The sequence below is a fragment of the Bombyx mori genome, chromosome 10 (assembly GCF_030269925.1).
Source record: "Bombyx mori chromosome 10, ASM3026992v2".
NCBI classification, from domain to species: Eukaryota; Metazoa; Arthropoda; class Insecta; order Lepidoptera; family Bombycidae; genus Bombyx; species Bombyx mori.
In genome coordinates, this window is record NC_085116.1 from 6180393 (window position 1) to 6204850 (window position 24458).

At 36.3% G+C, this 24458-nt stretch overlaps 1 protein-coding gene across 5 annotated transcripts in view; it reads left to right on the plus strand.

Moving 5' to 3' along the window:
• The window catches only part of EcR (ecdysone receptor), a 273151-nt gene that overhangs the window by 108798 nt on the left and 139895 nt on the right, over positions 1-24458 (plus strand). For all 5 annotated transcript variants that reach the window (XM_021350704.3, XM_021350703.3, XM_021350705.3 and 2 more), the window contains 1 exon segment: positions 4510-4554. The gene's annotated coding sequence lies outside the window, so the exon portion shown is untranslated.

Sequence of the window (24458 nt, forward strand, 5' to 3'; positions counted from 1 at the left end):
TTCCGTTTCTTTAATTTTTGTTGATACTATAAAATTTAAGTACTCTGGATAGATGTTACCAGTTTCCGCCGAGAAGCAGCTTAGAAGATTTGAAGAGTAACGCATACAAATTGCAATACTATTGAAACTCGAAAGTAGGGTTTTAAAGTAGATGAGATCTACATTCTGATAGATAGATCTGGTAGGTTCTGGTGTCTATAGGCTACGGTAACCAAGAAAAAAATAACCTCACAATACGCATACAAACAAACAGCGTAATTCTTTTTTTTTTTTTTTATTGCCTTTGTAGGCAGACGGGCATACGGCCCACCTGATGGTGAGTGGTTACCGTCGCCCATGGACTTCAGCAATGCCAGGGGCAGAGCCAAGCCGCTGCCTACCGCTTAATACTCTCCACAAGCCTCGTTTGAAGAAGGACATGTCATAGCGCTCGGGAAACACCGTGGAGGGGAGCTCATTCCATAGCCGGATGGTACGTGGCAAAAAAGATCTCTGGAAACGCACTGTGGATGACCGCAGTGGCTCCAGGTAAATCATAAAATATTCTCTGGAGATATGAAAAACCAATACACGTAAACATTCGTCTAGAAACATTTCGTAACGTGGTGTTTTTTATCCGTATACATTTTAAGCAAAGTCTTTTAGGAGTCACCTTGTTGAAAATAATTTTACTCGACCGAAACGACATTCAGTCAAATTTTACGTATACAAAAAACGCGTATAACAATCACGGTAATCGTTGCATTATTTTGTGATGTCTGTTGTGATGTGTAATGTTTTTTTTTGTTTGTTAACAAAAAGGTAATTTTTTAAATCGATACAAAAAAATCGATATTAACATCCAACAGCCGGTAGCTAGTCTGTATTATAGTATGTCTGTATATCTGCTAGTCTGCAGTATGATTCTATTCTACGTTATATGATTACGTCACTCTACGAATAGGGTTAGCTTCACTATTAAGTCAGTCCCTTCTTGGTTATCGAGATAAGCTCGAAGATGAAATTTAGTATATTAATCGATTTCGTATGGTTATTAAAATTTGTATCTATAAAATGTTATCTGTATCTATAAAAGCCGGTGTGTGAACAGCTGGACCGATTTACGGCGAAATTTATAGGAAAATCTTCGATTGACTTAACATATTCACCTCCTCCTCCAACCAACCTCAAATATTCAGTACTTATAAATGAACGCCTCAGATGCAATTTAGCTTACAAACTAACGAGGCGCCGAAATTTGAAAAACTTTGTTCCCAAAAAACTATGATTCAAGGCTATTTTTCTGTGCACAACACTAAGTATTTACACGCGTAACTCACACGAGCGCAGCACAGTGTTAGAACATTAACAAACATATTATTGCTTCATTGTATAAACACGGATTTTGTTTGTGTGAAGCTTATACAAACATTTGTTCGTTCGTGACTGGAATAAATTTAGTGAAAAAGTTGAATGTAAAAACCGAAATAATGTCAATTACTCTGTCATACACGAGTATTATCCTCCTGTATATTTCGTGACAGAGTCCATCCAAGTAGTTACATATTAGTGCACAATTACTGGACATAGAGCACATAATGAGGCCACAGATCTTATTTAATTATCAAACTGAAAACCAATGGATTTTACGAGTGTTGAATTCTGAGAAGTCAATTCAAGATTCGGAAATGCGAGTTCGAGAAATGTTAAATTTATTTATTTGTTTACGCTTCGTTCGTACGCGAAATAAGTGATGTAATTCTTTCGTTAAAACACGTTAATAACAATAAATGGCGGCTTCACAAACGGTGATGGAAATAATAACAACGAGGGAAGCGGTGATCTAAATACATACACAGTATACTGAACATTTATGCACACACATACGCCCAGCCATATTGACGCATACCCATAAATGTTAGCAGTAGCTACAACTGTCCGGAGTCGTGTAACCTCGGCTATTCCCACAACCACACAGACTATGACCAATGTGGAACTTGACGACGGAATCTGCATTCGTTCACGGATATCAAGTGATATATAGTTTTACCTATTACTGTAGTTTAGGGCTATTCCAGCTACGCCCGGACGGGTGGGCGAGCTCACGAGATCAACCTGACAGAATTTGCTAACACCAGCCTTAGCAAGAGCAGTGCTTCGCAGAATCTATCGCCGCATCGAAAAACTCGGTGGGCTGCGTCTGTGGGTGTTGTAACTGTTCTTTGAGCTGCTACGCGGCATTGTGCCAAAATGATGAGTACAAAGGTAGCTTTTGTACTAAATCTGGATTTTTTTTAATAGACGCGAATGTCAATTACGATTAGCTTTTCCCGTAAATTCGTGATCATAAGAAGAGAGAGGGAGAGAGAGAAAGACAGAGTATTCTGTATTGTACACCAAAAAAACAAATAAAAAATAAACGATACATTAAATACAAAAAAATTACAATTGGATTAAGATGTCGAATGGAAAATAAATTTTAAAATAGAGTATCAAATAATTTAGCTAATGTAATTAGTATATTAATAATTCCTAAAATCGCTATGAAACTAAAAGAGCAATAGGTATGCGTTAGATAGCTTTGCGTCAAGTCAGCGGTTTGACTCGCAAGTTAAAATAGTGATAGAATTTGTGTTTGCATTAATTGAGTCGTGTACTTAGCGGCCGATAGTGGCCATTACATTAGAACTACGGCAAATAAGGCCGCTCGCAGAACATACCGAAGGTGACAGAGGTCATTGTTAATTGGTAACAATCACAGCATTAGCAGTCGTTGCGTAAGCGAGTGTCGTTTACCCCGTGGCCTTCGGATCGCTTCCCGCTTCGCTCGTCACTACCGGTATCACCTCATTGACTATGATGATTCGAATCAAATTTCTACTCAAATAAATTGCTATTCGAAAATGATATTTCTTCTATTGCATTAATGTTTAATGTTCTCTGGCATCAAGAAGGCAAGTTATAATTTCCAGCAACCAAACTTTCCTACAAATTAACATCGTCTATTGTGTTATTCGTAACGACTAAAGAAATATTAATAACACTGGAACTGGCACTGGTCTAAATTTAATTAAAAAATGCGGTAAATAAAATGTGTGGGCTTAGTACTTTTTCTTAAGAGCAAAGGTTTTTTTTTAATGAAATGTTGCTTAACACAAAAGAAATAAGTGACGAAGTCATTTGACCTACTTTTTATTTATTTTGCGATTTCAATAAAAAAAGCAAAATCCAATAATACAGAAATAGAAATTGCATAGACATTTTCCAGAATTCATTAACCCGAGCGCCTTCGACTGAGACTGTTTGAATTGTTTTGAATATTAATCACGTTTCCTTGTATTGTCTTTCTTCGAATTTATAAGTGGCTACTTCCAATAATTCCATGAATTGTGTTTTCTTATTGCTTTTCGATTCACGGTAGACAAAGGCTCGATTGTGGCCCAACGGATTACTGATGTCCAAGATCAAACAGCATCAAGTTGTCTATGTGCCAACCAACAAATCCTTCTGTATTCTGATTCACCGTCTTTAGTACCAACATTGCTTATTCTCTGATTGAATTAACAATACAATTACGACACATGTATTGTATGGAGTGGATATAATAAGTCATCTGTGAACTAAAGTTGTTCAATATAAAATAACCCAGGCACTAATTTTTGTTAGTCGCGCTTAAGTCTTAAAACCTTGGCTTATTTAAGTATTAAGATTTCTCATTACGATTTTTTGTTCCTGTTTAGTCGTCTTAATAAATCAACATTTCAAACGAACAAAAACTAATAAAAAGAAAACAAAGTTAATAAAGCACAGCGCAGAATTTAAACAGTAACTCAACTACTATCTCAGACTTTCGACAATGCACAGCACGCGCACTAATACGCCATTGACACGGTTTGTGATGGACCTCGATGTCATTTCGAGACCGTCACGTCTCGACACGTGCGTGCCACACATTCAGTACAAAGCTTGCACAACATTCCACATACAACACTGTAAAATGATAATCATCCTTTTAGTAGTTAGTATACTTAAGAAAGTTGATCCGACTCGAACGCACTTACTGCATTTTAATCACTAATTAAAATATAAATAAAATTGCGTGGCTCACTGTAATTGACTAGAAAGAAGAATGGTCGTCAATAGAAACCATTATAGGCCATTTAAACTGAAATGACGCTACGAATTTTAAGCCGACCAATAAAATACTTTTCTAATATTCACAAATAAATGTTTGTGTACTTATACGTATGAAATATAGTCACAGACGTGTCCGGTCAAATGGATTCGAGACGCGGCGTCCAGCGGTCACAGAGCACTAGCAGCGTTTATTTCAAGGGCGAATTTCAGTTATATTACCGTTATACTGTTTCACTGTGACGCAAATGTTTATTTGGCGGAAAAACTTTATTTATTGCTGCCCTTACAATATTGAGCTTGCTCGACGAGATTCTTACCTTTATTTTCGTTATAAGAATTTAATTTTGTTTAATTTATTTAATTAATTTTTAATGTTAATTTATTTGTTTACAGATTACAACGCTGCCCCGCTGTTCGCCTCTGAAAACGCCTCCAGTGGTAAGTCTTGAATGTTAGAGCGTGTTTTTTTTATATTGTTAGTTATTTTGCTGATATCATTTATATTATATACACAGACTCTCCAACTCATGCTATTTTAGCTATCTCGGACATGAGATAGAAATCTCAATTGTATTGCAATAACAGACGTAAAACTGACTGAGATCTTGACTGCAATATTGAGATTTCTATTATTCTTACGGGCTCACTGCATCCTTCACTTTCTACAGAGAAAGTAATCTGTCAAAGATATTTTATTTGCTGAATGTAGGAAATAGTATCGATCAATTAAAAATTGTCTTGTCTTGTGTATATTTTAGAAAATTGGGTATGCTATAAATAAAACCTATCAAGCTAATCTAGATTGAATACGCACAACCCACGCGGTGTTTCAAAACGACATACAACGTACGAAAATCACCATCTATATATCCTGAATTTACATAATTAAACAATAAATTAATCTAGTTGGAAGACACAAAAAATTTTTTCCTCAAAAAATTGTATGAAGAGTAAAAGGGTTTTTTTTTTTAAAAAATGGCGGAGATCACTTTTATTTACGTTCTTTCCAATTATTTTTATTTACGTTCTTTCCATTTCAAAAACAAATTCTTTCCAAATAATATTCTGTTTTCGATTAATAATGTGTATCTTTGATATCAAATACCGGACACCACCGCCACCGGAGTAGAGTTCATCCATACTACCTGGAGCCACTGCGGTCATCCACAGTGCGTTTCCAGAGATCTTTTTTGCCACGTACCATCCGGCTATGGAATGAGCTCCCCTCCACGGTGTTTCCCGAGCGCTATGACATGTCCTTCTTCAAACGAGGCTTGTGGAGAATATTAAGCGGTAGGCAGCGGCTTGGCTCTGCCCTTGGCATTGCTGAAGTCCATGGGCGACGGTAACCACTCACCATCAGGTGGGCCGTATGCTCGTCTGCCTACAAAGGCAATAAAAAAAAAATAAAAAAAAAACCAATGGTTTTGGGATATGCCCTAACCCTGCTTGAATTATGCTATTCAAGTTCAATACATTATCACAATTTCAGCTTCCAAATTCGTTACGTGGGTACATCCTGTATATGGAGTGTGTTTAAAACGTTCAAGTTTTTGTAGTTCCGTATGAAAATCAATTTTTACTAATCTCTGGGCGTAATATACGTTCAGAGGGATAGGCACCATTCTGCCTATTTCTGTTCGAAATTCATTCGCGTTAGACGATAAACTACTCGCTATTTATCCAGACAAAACAGAAGTAAATTATATACAATATTTTTGTATAATTTTATTCAATCGCAAATAACATAACAAGTTTCTAACAATCAATCAACATAATGTACACAATAAATACATCGTGGGCGGATATTTTTTGGTTCCCTAGCAAATTATTTTACGTATTATATTATCGATATAAATTACCCACAATCCATTATTTTCTTTACTGAAATATTAATCACGATATAAAATATACAGCGACGCGGAGGCGTTGTTAATACGCCATAATGTGAGTTAAAAGCGCACAGCTTAACATTTGTATTGAAAGCATCAGCCTATTAGCCTTTCACAAACGCAGAGACTAATATTAACAATTACTGTTAGACACGGGTAGGTACCATAACCTTCCTATTTCTAGTACCTACCCGTGCGGACTCACAAGAGGTCCTACCACCAGTAGATAATAATAATTTTCCTAATAATTTTCCTTAACAGTTCAAACCCGACAGAGTTTTAAAGATGTAGATTTGCTTCGATTCACTCTTGAAGACAAGCTCGATCCTCCTCAAGACTAATCGGCTATTTATTTTTTTAATTTCGTATCAGCAATAACAATTAAACACAATAACAACTATTCATAGAATTGCTAAAGAAATACAAAGCATTTATAAAACGTTTTTTCGCGTGTGTAAAAACCATTATGAGGACCCAAATTACGAAGTAAAAGTTACACGACCAGATTATCTTTTGGAATTTTTGATAAAACACGTTAAGCATATTTTTGTTTTTTTGTACAAATGTATTTTTCTAGTGCACGTTCATAACCTGAGGTCGTTGAACCCATTTCAAAAAATTTATGACCCTGATTTTAATTAGTCTCCATGGTCGGCCCCCTTACGTTAATTGTTAACCACGGTCATTCAATTTGAGCGCTCAGATAAAGTAGAATGGATTTAAAACGAAATAATAATAATTATTACCGGGAACCAGACACCCGGTCATCTAGTTCCAAATTAAGTAGTATTCTCTGTACCATGGGAACCAGAGACGGATATACCAACTTAATTACGTTTAAATATATAAATCTATAGGTATTAAACACCCAGATAAAGAGCAAACAAAATCGTTCACACGAACATTTGCCCGATCTGGAAACCGAACCCATGACCCAGCCTCAGAAACGCTAGCTACTGTACCATCGAGTCAGTCACATGATACATGACAACGAAGAAGAAATGTAAAGTCATTATTATTCTTGATTTAAATTGATAGAGAGGCTATTTCAGCATCTCCTTGACGTGTAGGTGAGCTCACGGGGCTCAAGCCGGGAGTGTTGCTAACACTGGCCCTAGCAAGAGCAGTTCTTCGCAGAATCTACCACCGGATCAAAAACGCCACCCACTGAGAAGATCCGGCGAGAAACGCAGTGGGCTGTGTCTATGGGTTAATTCACTCGTCGAGCCCTTCATCGCAAGCGACGGGCTCGGCGAGAACGGTGACCGGTGCTTGAGGTTGGATAATCAATAGAAAACGCACCACACTATCGATTTCACCGTCCATAGCTGTGCCCATTAAATTATAGGCCACCAAGCACCAATCGCTTAATCGATCGTTAGACTTTCATTCGAATTCCGCGAATCAGTAATCGATTCTAAAACATCGACTCATTCAAATATACGACGTTCGGCCATCACTAACGCAAGGACCGTCCGAATAACTGTTATCTGTTCGTGTGCAATTAATAAAAACCCATTTACAATAACATAATAAATAAGATATGTAATGATGACATAATAACAGCTAACTGATAAGAAAATGTCGCGATAAAACGTTAAGTTCGTCGTCACCTTGAGATATACGAAATAAATAAATACATTTGATTTGTTATGATTTGCAGTGTGGTTGTAATGATATCGCATATTGTAATGAACTATTTCTACCCGTGAATTAACACGCGCTTTAAGTTTTTGATTTTAAATATTGCTTATATGGGCTATCGAGCTCACGGCCCACCTGGTGCTAAGTGGCTACAGGAGCCTATTGATATTAACAACGTTAATGCCCCACCCATCTTAATTCATTCTAAATCTCAATTACATAATACAACAGCTGCCCCACGCTTCAATTCGGAATGCATTACTGCTTCGCGGAACGAATAGGCAAGGTGGTATGGTACCTACCCATGCGGGTTCACAAGACCTCCTACCATCAGTAAAACTTGACTTCTATATAATTCTAAATAGTCAGTCGGTTACAACACGACTGACAAAATCTTTGGGCCAAAATAAGTAAAGTAGATAATATGATATTCCCATCATAGTCACATTAAAATAATATTATTGGAGTTTATTGGAGTTTACTCCTTTAGAATCGATTTACATATATAGGCCCGGGGTATGAAAATTATGGGGACCAAAATCGTACTAGCATGTCACACGAAATGCGTTATGCGCCTGATTGGCTCCTGATTGCGTGATGCGTGCGCGCGCCAATCAGGAGCCAACGCGCGGCCGCGTTATCGCAGGTGACGCCGGGCTGCTGCGCCGGCAGTCCGCCACAAAGCCTCGTACTGATCGCGCGTTTCTCTCATTATTGTATTTTCATATATTTGTTAGTCGTTTGTTTTGTGTCTCGTTAATTTGTTAATAATCTGTAGTGTATCGTGTTGTCGTAATATAGAACTATTTCTCGTATTGTTTCGTTTAATTTTTTATATCCAGTAAACTCCAGTCGTGCGTCGGAGCGGACACACACCCTTTTTTTATATATCCTGTAAATTGTGTCGAAATATTGGATAACTTTCAAAAGGACTTCTTTTTGATTTTCCTCAGTATTGTGTCATATTTTGTGGACTATTTAAAAGCTTTTGCGAAAGCTTACTTCGATCAAAAAACTTTGTTGATCGTATCGGTTTTGCGGTGGTAAATATGCCCAAAGGCAGAAATAAAACACAAATCTAATATATAAAATTCTCGTGTCACAATGTTCGTTCCCATACTCCTCCAAAACCGCTCGACTGATTCTCATGAATTTTTTTATGCATATTCAGTAAGCCTGAGAATCGGCTATTATCTATTTTTCATACCCCTAAGTGATTAGGGTTGTCCACCCCTAACATATATTTTTTATTTGGACTTTTTTTTTTTGTTATAATGAGGTATTATGTGGTTGAATGAGGTTTTGTTATTTTTATTATATATTCCCTCATCGTTCACAGCACTACATACCTCTTTCACTCATTTACCACATCCTTACACACTTACAATAAGTTAGCTTTTTTTCTACACTAGAAATTCCCTAGAAATCTTATATATGGCAAAACAATGTTTGCCGGGTCAGCTAGTACCTATATATAGTTATAAACTCATTTTGTGCGTTGAATACAATTTTACCGTATCTCATAGATATTGGCGGTTTTGTTCTGTGCCTTATGATATTCGTAGGTTTTGTTCGTTTCATCGGCTATAATAGTTGAAGTTTCAAACGTCTTATTGTTTTCGTGATCCCAAATGATATTAAACCTTACGATTAATGATATTAAGCATTCAAAGCACTTTAAACTCTTGTAAGATGTTAAATGTTCCTTTTCACTTGCTGAGCTGATCGGTGCAAAGTGCAATTCACGTGTTAAAATACGTCACAAATTGATTTCTCATGCCATAATTTGTTATTTAGTGTTAAATCACCCTGCTAATAATGGCTTTGAATAGCATGTTTCAATGTAATTATTGTTTTTGTTTAAAAACTATTATGTTTCGAAAATAACAAACCAATGTCTGATATGTTGTACTTTTTGGAGAATTCGACATGATTCAGAATTCGACATTGATGTAACGACTGGTATTCTAATTATTATTATGGTAATAAATCAAATACTTCGTATTTTTTATATTAAGCATAGTATGCTTAGGATCAGTACAGAATATTGTATAAAGGGCCTCTTTGGTTAATATAAGTAATAATACTTAGAGCTTAGAGATTCAATATCAATATTAAAATCTGTTTCACATAAAAGTTTACAGGATAACGTTTTTAATAACACGCTCATATTTACACTTTTCGCGGACATTTTGTCTGAACATTAAAGTTTCACGGCTAGATTATATTTAAATACGCCTACTACACATATTTTACCGCACCAGAGGCATAAGTTAGTCCGTGATCTGTTAAACTTAATGTTACAAATTGTATCTGGTTTCAACGTATCATAATTATCTGTGCCACCATTTCTCCACCATGCTTTTTTTAAGCTAATTGATCTTTTTTTTTCATTACTTAGATGAGTGAACGAGCTCACAGCCCACCTGGTGTTAAGTGGTTACTGGAGCCCATAGACATCTACGATGTAAATGCGCCACCCACCTTGAGATATAAGTTCTAAGGTCTCAAGTATAGTTACAACGGCTACCCCACCCTTCAAACCGAAACGCATTACTATGCTTCACGGCAGAAATAGATTGGGTGGTGGTACCTACCCGTGCGGACTCACAAGAGGTCCTACCACTAGTAAAATTATCTATCTATCTTCAGATCTATTTAATGTGTCGGTCTAAACGTTTAGTTCTGTTGTAAATTTATGAAAATTCTCGAAATCAAATCGAATTCTCCGAATCGAATCACATTATACATTAAGCATATATATATAATCACGTGTCCGAAGACAAGATGTAGGACGAGCAGCGATACCAATGTGATTGCAGCGATTCTTCCAATACAAGCCGATAGGTCGTTAACCTACATAGATAACGTTATCGGACCGCGCGCCCTGCCTACATACTTCCTTTAATACGGACGGATACGGACCCATTCAAATAGTGAAGATTTACCAATTATGTTTAAGTGAAGCGCTTTTTTTCCCCTGCCTATGTTCCTTCTCCTTGACGTGTAGGTGAACTCACGAAGCTCAAATCTGTTGCTGACATTGGCCCTTGCAAGAGCAGTGCATCGCAGAATCTACCACCGGATCGGAAACGCGGCCCACTGAGAAGATCCGGCGAGAAACTCAGCGAGCTGTGTCTATGGGTTAATTCACTCGTCGAGCCCTTCGTCGCAAGCAACGGGTTCGACGTTGACGGTTACCGAGTGAAGCACAATAGTCAATGCTTGGTTCCTAATGTGCGTGTGGCTACTGGCTGTGTTATGGACACGGTCGTTTGTTGGACGTAAATGTCTCCTAGCGGGTAAATGGTTCTATATAAAATTATTTATGTATGTCATAATCATAAGAAGTCCTGCCGTCCGCATTCATTATTTTACGTTGCTGGCATTGCTTGACTCGATCATATGGTGTTTTATTGGTTATTATTATCAAATATTATTTATGTATACTTTTTTTTATTACATGATGATAGCTTGTTAGAATTCTAAGCTTGGTTTCATTTTAAGCTATCGCAGACAAGATATCCGACGTAATGATTAAAAGCGATGTGAATTTTTCAGTGTTCAAAGCCACGAGGAGGCTACAAAGGGGACGGCCCATTTCAGGCCCAAAGCGGACAATAGATTAGAGAAAAAATACTTAGTGCATTAATTTTGTCATAAATAAATATGCATTTACTTTCTTCCAAATAAGCGCCACTACAGTTTACAATAAGTAGTTTAAAAAAAGTAACTCTATTGAAAAAAACAAGAATTTTATTTTTGCGGGAAAAATATTGCCAACTTCAAAACCTTTTACGTATTAAGTAAACATTTTAAGTATATAAAAAAACATATAAATAAATCATTTTAAATATTATCATTAATCAATCGATTTTAATCGATTTTAAGCACATAAAATAACATCAAAGACATACCCATTGGACTTTAACTTTTTACTATACTTGAGACCTTAGAACTTATATCTCAAGGTGGGTGGCGCATTTACGTTGTGGATGTTTGTGGGCTCCAGTAACCACTTAACACCAGGGTGGCTGTGAGATCGTCCACCCATCTAAGCAATAAAAAAAAACTTAACTTGTATTGTTATTTAAATATGTACAACTAAAACAAAAACATAAAAAATAAAATATAATGTGTACTCGTAAAAAAAAGATTAAGAAATAAATCCAATATCGGTTATTTAAAAAAATGATCGATATATGAATTTCATGTAATTATTTTTCTTTATACTGACAACACTGATTTTAATCTGACTGACTGACACTTCGCTTGCTGCTTGTGCTTGCGTTCAAAATGGATGTGTTTTGGTTTTTTTTCGATTTATTTTGCTTTTATCAATAACGTTTCATACTACGGCTGAAAACCATTGTGTGAATTGTGGTTTTAACCTGACCGAGATTTAAAACCGTGTATATGCTCTCCTGTGCTATTTTTAGATGATTTACTAATTGTGTATGAAGATGAAGAAAATATAGAATAATATAGATATTTAAAGAAGTATGTGTGTTTTTTATACCCTAATAACTACAATTGGATAAAAATACATTAGGAACATCTTAAACATTAAAAAAAGAAAAGTTCTTGAGGTATTTATATAGAAAATTAACCTCAAAACGAGTTTTTTATTTTTATTATATTTTTTATAATAGTGGCGTCAATTTCAATATATTTTTTAGATATCTAATACATTTAAGAATTTGAATCAGTCCATTTTTATAGTAATATTTAATGTCCACCTTGGGCCTAGCACACTATGGAGAGTGGGCAATCCCCTTTTTGTAAAAAGCTAAAAACATACCTAGCTAAGGGTACTCACGAATGACTTCAACTCTAAAAAAATAAATAGCATAGCATATATAAATCAGTTACAGCTGATTGCGTATTGTTTTAGAAAATTGGTACCTACCTATGTGATTTGAACAACGTCATAGCGCATTTCTTGATTGGAGCACACCAGACATATTTTCTTTTAACCCACAGTGACTTCTGTATTTTTTAATATAATTATTGCGTATAATTTCCATTTTTTTTATTTTCTTTTATTGCATGGTGTTAAGTGGTTACCGGAGCCCATAGACATCTACAACGTAAATGCCGCCACTCACTTTGAAATATGAGTTCTAAGCTCTCAAGTATAGTTACAACGGCTGCTCCACCCTTCAAACCGAGACACATTACTGCTTCACTGCAGAAATAGGCAGGGCGGTGGTACCTACCCGTGCGGACTCACAAGAGGCTCTACCACCAGTTATTTCAAAAATTATCAATTTTGCGAGTTTTATTTTTATTACACGATGTTATTCCTTCAATCGTGAACATTTGCTAAGTGTTTATTTCATTAGAAATATTGGTACCATTGCATCGCTCGACACGAATGCACCGGACGTTTTATCTTTTATGCCACGACGACTTCAAAATAGCCAGACAAACTTACCGATTTAGATTAGCTTGTACTGCATTTATAATCAGAATAGTTAGACAGCTAGCTCTTAAAACAAATATAAGAGACCTCAGATATTACCTAGCATTCATTATCAAGACTTAATTACAAAATTGAACAAAGTATAATAACATCGTATTTTACTTTCAGAATGAAAGTAGAAAGCTTTCGTAGATACAATCTAGACTGTAATTAAGTATGATGAAATAAAAACTATGTATTGGTTTTAATTACAGTTTTGTTTTACCGATAACATTATAGTGTGTTTCTTTATAGTAAATAAGTGACATTGACGTGCAAGTACTCAAATAATAATTTAATATTGTCGAGTGGTCTTTATTTTTTTATAAAATGAATACATTTAAACTATATTCAATACATACATATATCAAATGTGTACTGATCGATCACAGAATAAAATATACTAGAGGACCCGCAGTAGTCGAAATTCGACTATAATTAATTGGAATTGTAAGTTTGTACACTATTATGATTGTATTTTATACTTCTATAATCACAAATTTCGCCAAGACTACACTATAAAAAATATTAACAAAGACAAACAATAATGAATCTCAATTTGACAACAGACGTCAAGAACAAAAGTTTGACAATAAATAGTATGCATGCCTGTGTGCGTCAAATACATGGTATGTAGTGTGTGTAATGTTTTCTTTATTGATTTAATGTATATTTTATGCATTATTTTAAAAAAAATATTAGCATTGTGCACTTGTCTCTATATTCTCTATAAGTGTGGAAAATGTCATACTCCTCCGTCCGCGCAATTTTCGTAAAAAGGGATACAAAGTTTTTGCTTCACGTATTAATATATAGATAACAGAAACAAAGAAATGACAATATTTTGTTTCATGAAGTACCTACAGAAAATATGATGGACCTGGTTGAGCGGACGCCATGAGACATGAGGTTATTCTTCCTATTCGTACACTCTTGACAGAGTGGTCGTGGTCATGCATCAGTCGGATCCTGCGATACCGATGCTCTCGCGATGCGACGCCATGTGGCACGATGTTTCGCAGAGTGAGAGCAAGCATTTATGTTGGAGTGAGTAACAGATTTTATGAGGTCGGTCCATCGTGTTGGAGATCGTCCGCGAGATCTTTTGCCCTCGACTTTCCCTTGCACCACCAACCGCTCAATGGAGTCCTCATTACGAGTGATGTGCCCGAAGAATTTGAGGATTCGTAATTGGACTGTTGACGATAGTCTCTCCTTGATGTTGAGCTCTTTCAGGATCGAAATGTTGGTACGGTGCGCGGTCCACGGAATTCTGAGGAGACGTCTCCAACACCACATTTCTAGTGCGTCGATCTTACGACGGTCTTGCATCCTCAGCGTCCACGTCTCAGCCCCATACAGAAAGATTGGAAAGACCAGGCATCTCATTAACCGAACTTTTGTATTTTTGGTTATTCTGCGGTCTCTCCAATGAGGTTATAGTCTCAATTATATTAGACAATGCACGACACCTCCGCGGCAGAAATAGTCACGTATGTAGTAATTGTGCGTCACGTTAAACCACTACTTAAAACATGAAAACTACATTCAAAAACATAATACATAAAAAACATATTCTTTCTCTCCTTACAAATGCCGGACAAGTTATTTATAGAGCCAAGAACATGAAAGACGCATCGCTTGAAATATGTGCATAGTGAATTGTTTGTCAACTCCCCGGATGTCAGTCGTTCCAAAACGAATAAATGGATGTAGTTAAGCACGAGTGACCCAGCCCACGCAAATGTTATTATGAGATATTCATACTTGAAGTTTAGCGTGTCTTACAATGATCCCGCTGAAATTACTAAATTGTGCTCTTTTAGATCTTTCCAAAGTTCATTAATTTATTTTTCTCATTATTATTTTTTTATGTCTTGAACTGTTTCAAATATTTTTTAATGATGGTTCGTTAATGGATGAACATTTCTGTATTTTCAATAACTCGACCTAAAAACAATGTATAAGACTTACCCTTTTTTCCCTTAATAAATTCATCATAGGATTGATTCGAGAAAATTTTACTTGGTAAATAGCCCAGGTGCGTTCGTTACTAAGGCTTTTAAATAAATTTAGTAGGGACTAGTTTTTATCCATGACTTCTGTTCCAATAAACTTTTGGTCTTCTCGATTTAGATTTCAGACCAATGCGCTTTATTAGCCTGCATAGTCATGACTTATTTCATTTCGATTTTATAACTGAATTTTTTAGTGGAGAAATGTAATTAACGACTGTCTTAATTTTTATTAGATCATTAAACTAGTTTCTTATGAATTTTTCAATGAATGCTCCGTAAATCAGGTAACATAAAGAAAGATATAAGCTTCTTGATTTATATAATTCAACTAGCCGCACTCGCCCGCTTAACATTATTATTTATTATCATTATTATTAGGGTTTCAACACTCATATAAATATTAGCCTATCCATTAAGTACATGTATTTTCTACATGGATACCATGTTTCAAGACAATCGGATGCATGGTTCAGTAGTTATAACGGAACATCCGTAAAAACCACTGTAGATTTACATAATAGTATAGGTTAAAAAACAGCTTTTATTTTCCCAAGCTCTTTTATGCTAACTAAGCCTTAACTTTTAAGTAAACTAAACCTTAAACCTAAAAATATGTAGTTTTTTACAGTTACAAATTTTAATAAAAAGTTACATATAAAATTTCTTTCTCTCATCTAAAAATATTGAAACATTCATAACGAAAGCGTCATTGTTATATTTTTATCGTTCGAATAATAAATATTATTATGAAAATTGATGCATCTGGATGTGCGTCAATGGACGTCGAAACGGTTGTCTTACTCGTGTCATCCGAGTACCGTTGCAGTGTCATATGCGGTGTGTGAGTAACATGAATATTTATGCTATGAAATATTCATATCTTAAAGAGTCCCAACTGTTTCGAATTACAGATATTGTTTATAAATCCATAGCTCCTTTATGGGTATTTTATTTAAATGAAGATTTCTAAAGAAATTCATCGGAATAGAACACTGTTGTGGAAAACATTGTTCAAAGAGTTTAATTTTTCGATGTACATTGCTTCGACGCATTGAAACTAAACAAAGGAAAATGATAAATAAACATTTGTCCTTTGTAATTTTAATTTTGCTCTGTGGCTTAATGCGAGTTTTTTAACTTCTCGATCGCGTGAAAGTTAACTCAAATTTGTATGGAGTTGGAACAGTTTCGCTTCGTTTGCCGCTAGGGGAGCTGTTCCAACTCCATACAAATTTGATTTAACTTTCACGCGATCGAGAAGTTAAAAAAAACTCGCACTAAGCACACTGGTACAATTCAAAACACGTAATTAATGTGTTCGCTTTACTCTCGTTCGCTCACTCTAACCAAAATATGATCGCATTTTTAGTATTTTTTTTGTCAGGAGGAAATCGCCGGACTCCCATCCTCCACTGGGGATGGCGGGTGGGGTATGTCAGAGTCGAACCGACTAAAACCTCATGTCGCTCAACAACCCACGTCCGGGCCTCGCATGAGACAGTACTCATGAAAAGGAAAAGGGAAGAGAGTGAAGCGTTTACTGCAGAGCACATCTGTCCAATCACACTCCCCCTCGGAACGCCGGGCCAGCGATCGTCGGCGCCACGACCACCAGCCCTCTCGGGCATTTTTAGTCTAGTCTTTTGTTTAGGAACTGTGCCGATGGATTCAAATTACGCTCTAGGCTGGAATCGGCAACTTGTTCCATAAAATTTTTCGATTGGGTCACAATGTATTTGTCTTGTATGATCTCATTGTGACGTTGTGATATCGATGGAGGACTCATGTACCTATTAATATTGAACTTTGGAGATAAATAAAAATTCACTGATCTATTTCTAGTGTCAATAGATATTTTTTTGTTTTATTTGTGGACGAGCACACAGCTTACACTCGTTAAGTTACCTGAAGCCATAGATATCACGACCAGAATGACGACTTTAGACACGAAATCAAATTCCCAGTCGTATCGTAATCCTACCCTCAGAAACCAGTTTGTGTGTATTACAATTCAACCAGATGGTATCGGCATGACACATTAGCGACTCCAGATCGAGATCCCGATCGTTTATCACGTACGTAGACCCTTTTACTTCGCTAACCGAGCTATTCGCTGACAAATAGTGAGTAGAGGTTCTGAGATGTGAATTGTCGCTGCCTTATATTATAAAATGGAAATACATTTTATGAATTATGTTTTAAGACTATTTTTGACAGAGTCGGGTCAACGAACTCACGGGCAGTCTGATGTCAGTTACCGAAGCTCACATGGCTCCGTGAATGCCACTACCCACCTTGAGACATGAGGTCCAAGCCTCAATTGACCCTTCAAACTAGAACGTATTACTACTTAGCCGCAAAGATATAATTCTGTGGTACTCACTGATATGGGCTGTACGCCAGTAATCACATAAGTACATACATCACATGATGTTATTCCCGTATCGTCATTCTTAAAGACGTGCTTATATCTTCCTGTCTGCGGGATTTTTGCATCGGTATAGCCGCAACGATTACACCGGGTGTCTCATATTTCTACGTTTACGAAGTCTTCTAAAGCGATTCAATTTTGCTAATTTTTTTTGTTTCTAGTCGAGTCGTGGTAGTGTGGTATTATGAGCCCAAGCTGAATGAACTGAACTCGAACTACGATTTCGCCCTCAAAGTTGGTGATAGAACTCACGTTGTGATTAAACATCTATTTGCTAACGTTCTTCCATCGTGCATATTAAAAAAAGAATCCAAAACAGCTGTGAAGATACATTAAATTTTGTTCTAAATTATACTGATACAAACCGCTTTTACCGCTTAATCTCATGTTTATTTATTTTATTTTAATTTTATTGTTTCCGCCGTTCCGAATACTTTACAATTCACGTGGTCGTGGGTAAATAGGCGTTATTCGTCAAAATTAGAATTATAGTTCTAACAGGAAACCGGTAACAGCACCTAATTTCTTAGCTCTCGAACATAGATCTTGCCAAGTTAAATTCATTGTTCGAACATTCCTCTCGTGACTTCAGTACTCCGTCAATCAATGTCACAGTAGTAATTTGATTCAATCAAACTCAACTGTTCTTGATAATTCGCAAATGTACCTACCATCTACTTTCCAATCATATTTTATGTTGTTATATATCTTATATGAAAGACTAATGCTTATATTTTTTTGGTTTATCAACTCCTCAAATCACTGCTGTACGTATTTTTTTATCAAAACTGATAGCTACCACCAACACTCGACGAGTTTATCCAGTGTCTTGAAAAAACGAATTAATCTAAATGTGAGGCCTACAAAGATTGGGCAATAGTGTTTCTCTGAGTATATGAGGAAACTGTGATCGTAAGCTGCCTTTACTAGTAAGGCGTCTTGTGAGCCCTCACGCATAGCTAATTCTGCCGCGGAGCAATCGTGCATTCGGGCTTGAAGAGTGGGTTAACGGTTATACAATACAATTGAGACCTGTACTTGATGAGTTAAGGTTGGTGGGATTCTCTTCTTCCTTCTCAGCGCAGTACCGCAGCCCTCGAGCCGGGGTCGGAGGAGGGCGTTGGTTCAGATCCGGCCCTTGTGACAAGGCTGTCTCTTTCCAATGATGGTCATGAGACGTGGGCCGAGGCTGCGCTGCATGCTACAGACCTTAAGCGCGATGGTGCGGTATAGGAAGATGGGACAACCTAGTCACAGCTGCAGTCCGCAGTGTGCCACTCTTTGCCTTTATCGCCGACGTTGCTGGACGTACTGTGGAAGAACAATCCGGTCGGTGGCATATTGTGTTCCCACCCGGCAGGCTGGTTCTGACAGCCTTCTGTACCGCGGAGACCGGACATCGGGTGAGAGTATGCATAGGAAGTCGTTTGGTGTGTAGGAGGCCCTAAAAACATAATGGGGCCCGCAGTTCGCTCACAACATCTGCGAACCAGCAAGACTAACATACACCGCGCACGCCTTAGACATATAAACCTCATGTATGATAAAGGATACCTGGTAAAGGATTCTGGGCGGCATTCACGTTGTGATGTCTATTAGCTCTGTAATCCACTCAACAGAAAAAATAAACTACAAATTAAAAAAAAATTAAAAAATTACCGAATAATATAAACAAAGCTTTTGCGGTCGTAGTTAAGCCGTAATGGCCTAATTATACGATATATTAATATTGTTGCTACTTAAAATTTAATTCTCACATCAACTTAAATAATGTTTCCCTAGTGCTTGACAACAGATCGTATCGCTACAGTGACCGCTTGTGTCGTAAGATTACTATATTACATAATTTTACTAAAAAAATATGGTATTATTCGAATATTCCAAAATGAAGTAATATTTTTTTGACAATAGATTTCTTGGAGATTTTTGCCTCAATTAACCTGAAAAGATATTGGAGTATTCAATCCCATACTCGCACGAGTAATCGGCAAGAAGAAATATCGCTTCGTCATACGTGTTCAAGAAATTGTAAGTCCGGTATGTGGAAAAGTGAGGATGATAATAATCCTATAAATCGTTCATCGCAAATCTTGTATTTAGTTCTAAAACAAGTGACAATCGTAACGCCAGTGTACCTTCAAAAAATAAGAAGTTTGATCCCGATTTCCAGCTGAATTTCTTTTATCATTCGGGTGTGTCTGTAATATGTATATAGATATTTAATTGTATAAAATACTAGCTTTAACCCGCGACTTCGTCCGCGTGGAATAGTTACTTTGGCGTGTATCTTCATATAGCGTAAGCTCTCAAAAGGGAAAAATTTTGAAACATTCTTTATTGGTGCTCCGTTTGGTCCTATTGGTCTTAGCATGATGTTATATAGCCTTATAGCCTTCCTCAATAAATGATCTATTTGAAACTGAAAGAATTTTTCAAATCGGACCAGTAGTTCCTGAGATTAGCGCGTTCAAACAAACAAACTCTTCAACTTTATAATATTAGTATAGATTTATAGTACATGAAATCTGGCTCTAGATGACCGTGTGTGGTTTACACCGAATTATTTATTTGTTTAACATTACAAACCACTTCTCAACCGATTTCTTTCGGGTCTTGTTTACTTAATCTGTTTACTGTTTCGGCCCACGTGCCACCGAGAAGATTTTATATCCCAGAAGATCAAATGCTCCTACACTTCCTTTTCCAGCCTGTAATCTGTCTCAAATGTGAATCCCGATTGAAGATTATTAATCTCTTTACACGATAGCATCGGGTAATAAATATTCGTGGGTCGACCTTTCGTCAAAGGTGACATGGTTACACTAAGGTTGGGCTGAAACACCATCGGCGTCGGCTTTATGAATGATGTCACGTAACACGGTCATTGTCTCCTGAAATACAATCCGAGTGTTTTGTTTGCCCAAAAACAAAAGAAGCGAGACCTGTGTACATAATAATATGTTTCAATTTGATGTATATTATCCTGTTTTTGTTTACTGAGTTGTACATTTTGACGCACAGTTTTTTTTCTATTTTATTTTACGTGGGCATCGTTAGTAATTTAATTTTTGTTAAAAGTTCCGGCACAGGCGTCCCGGTCAAAACCGTCAACCGTCATAGTGAATATTTAATTCATTAACAATTTGGTAGGGCCTCTTGTAAGTCCGCACGAGTAGGTACCACCACCCTGCCTATTTCTGCCGTGAAACAATAACGTGTTTCGGCTTGAAGGGTGTGGCGGCCGTTGTAACTATACTGAGACCTTGTAACTTATATCTCTAGTTGGGTGGCGCATTTACGTTGTAGATGTCTTTGGGCTCCAGTAACTACTTAACGCCAGGTGGACTGTGAGCTAGTCCACACATTTAAGCAATAAAAATAAAATAAAAATGTGATTGATGCCATTACATAGCTTAATTGTGTATTTTGTCATTACTCTTCTAACCATATATCTTTTACTCAACTATTGTAGTCTGTGAAGCACACCGTTTTTTATTTTTTATTTATTGCTTAAATGGGTAGTCGAGCTCACAGCCCACCTGGTGTTAAGTGGTTACTGGAGCCCATAGACATCTACAACGTAAATGCGCCACCCACCTTGAGATAAGTTCTAAGGTCTCAGTATAGTTTTTCACAAACTCGCTCTCTCCGCTTTAAATTTCCCATGGCTGTCACTCGCTTGTTCCGGGAGCCGTTTCCCAGCTGTTCCGGGAGCACATTTCGCTGTTCCGTCTTCGGGTAGGTCAGGCTCAGTCCCGGGCGAGAGAAAACGAGAGTACGCGAACCAGTTCAAGTGCAGTTGTGCGAGGGGAGGGGTGCGTGACCCGGTCACAGCAACCTCAACCTCTTATTGGATTTTCCAACTGATGTCACGCGTAGATTCGTGCTCAGAGGTACACATACATACATGTAACGAAAATCCTTTATAATTCAAAACCTTTAAAATTATTTCGTTTAAAAAAAAGTCTTTTCTTAGACGGAATCACTCACCTGTCTGTCATTCAGTGGAAAGAGAGTTCAGTTTGGTTTAATATAATAATAGTGTTTAATTGTTTTATATTAATTTTAATAGAGATTAAGAGCTTTAAATGTTGTTTTCTTATTATATCACAGAAAACGCAATTAAGTCTTTTATTGTTTATTATATACATCCATACGTGCAATTAATCCCTGCATGGTGTCAGTGCATGGTATCAGTAGTTATAAATATTTTATGAACAGATATGAGTAGAAGGGCTATTTTGATAATATCCTGAAAAGCACCCTACGCGTTTTTTACAATAAAATCATTTTTTTTACACTATTTTAAATTCAAATTTATTATATATTTTAGTTGGAGTTTCTATAAAAGCATATTTTTTTTGTTTTTTTAAACTATTATTTACTATAACATTATTTATAAGCGCGTTAAAAAAGTTTATACTAATCTTCGCATAGTATTACTATGCGAAGTGTTACTTTTGATCTTTCAATAATAAGAGAACCATTATCTTGAGGAAAACGGCGCGAACCGGACTAACGACTTCTTAGTATAGCCGATGACTCATTCGGGAAGTTCTTACGTTTTTTGAACCCGCGGTATTGAGCAAGGGTCTGCGAAGCTCGACCTCGATACGGCGAGCTTTCGAGAGACTTACTTCTTAAGACCGGCGATATACCTTATAAAATTAAGTTTCCAAATTCTTAATTCTGAGTCTCCCATAAGTATATTTCAACCGAAAACGCATTTTGCACTGCTATTAAAAAAATTAACATAAAAATTATATGTATATTAATATGTATTGTATGTAAGTGTGTATATTGGTATATATTATATGTAAACGGAATATATCTGTTTATTGTATGTATATCTTTTCTATAATAATGTATTGTCTATGGTACACCGCAACATACCTGCTATATTTTTATATTTTCCAGAATTTCTGTAAATTGAATGGTTGTCTGGAAGAGATCGCTTTTAACGATAAGACCGCGTATTGTACAAGTGTATCTGCTTTTTGACTGTTTTTTGAATGTAAATTGTGTTGGTGTGCAATAAAGTGTATTCTCTCTCTCTCTCTCTTACTAAAATCAAAGTATTGATGTTTTGAATGAACAAATAAATATGCATTGAGTGCACACTTTTATCTATATAAAACACATTAATAAAAAATAATATATATTTTATTGTGAATATAACGTATGTTATATTTTAAAATACAATTCTCCTCGAGTGAGATTATTTACTACATTTGTATTAATGTTGTATTTACTACATTTGTTTTAATGTTGTATTTACTAACATAGATATATAGACAAGCTCGCGAACTATAAAGTGGCTATATACAAGCACTAGGGGGAGGGTGATGGGAGAGATGTGCTCCGCACTAAACGCTTCACTTTCCCCCTCTGCCTCTTCATGAGTTCTGTCTCATGCGAGGTTTGGACGTTGGTTGTTGAGCGACAGGAGGTTTTAGTCAGTTCGACTCTGACATGCCCCGCCCTCCATCCCCAGCGGAGGACGGAAGTCCGGCGATTTCCTCCTGACCCAAAAAAAATAATAATACACAAGCACTAAAAACTAAACGTGTTAAATCTACTAAAAAATAAATTAAATCTGTGTATTTCATTATATATACGATATTATTCCTTAGTTGCAGAGACCATTAGTGAACACATGTTAGGTAAACACAAATATTGATTTCGAATAATTCGTATCTACCGGCATTGCAACCTCGACATGGTCTAATCAGTCAATGCGAATAAACCAGTCGTCCTTCTGATTAGACCACAGGTGCAACGTTGTCTACATTAATTTGATCATTAAAATATTAATACAAACAAACCTCTTTACTTTATGGCCTTCTTTAGTTTATTTAGCATAAACTCCCACTTTTTGTACATTAGTCATAAATTTAGCAGGCTTGAAATAATAGTACATGTAATTAAAAAAAAATAAAAAAACATACTAAAATAGCAAACCGAACTAACAATTAATTTAAAGGTTTTTTTATCCTATTGATACTGGTCAGGATATTAGAGCCAAGTTACATTTAAAATTATATTATTATTATCAATTCTTGATACGTATCAAAATTTTAAACTAATCGACGTAACTTGAAGTCGATGAAAATAACATAAATAAATAAATAAAATACTTATATTTAACCTACATAGATACATGCCAAGCCAATGAAGGCGTACTAGAATTGAACTAGAATAAATTCAATTTAAATTGTAAACATAAACTCTGAATTGTCATTTGTGAATAGTGATTTCGAATAAGTGCTCACTCTAATATTGCAGCATTGCTATTTCACAACCGTACTGGATTACGTCGAGCCAGCGAAACCCGCCACTGACCCATATACTCAAATGACAAAACACGTTATATGAGTCGTCTATTATCAAAGGTGGCAATCTGTGCATTTGGACAAAAAAATGTTATTGATATGTCAATACAGATTGATTTGAATATAATCGTCTCCTTCAAAGAATACGGTTCAAAACCTGCATTAAATAAAGGTTAATAGTTAACCTGTTATTTATCTAAGATGTCGTTCCGAAGAGTTTTGTGACTGCCAATGGAATACAAAGTTAATAATTCGTTTTTCTGATTTACCAATAATTATCCAAAAGTCAGATTGCTGGCTTTGATAATAGTCGACTCATATGTGAATTATTAAGCACTAAAGATGACGCGCTCGCAAACCGGGAGATTTCTTCCGAAATAACGGAACTTTTTAGTGAAACATCCGTCCGCTTTTACCGACGTGTCACGTATGTTGAACGTCCACCAGTTTTCGGAGTACCTATATTAAAAAAAAAACTTGTTTTAAACGACGACGAACTTTTTAATGAAACCCAGAAAACTCTTGGTATGACCTTAATAATAGCAGCGAACCAGTCGTGTT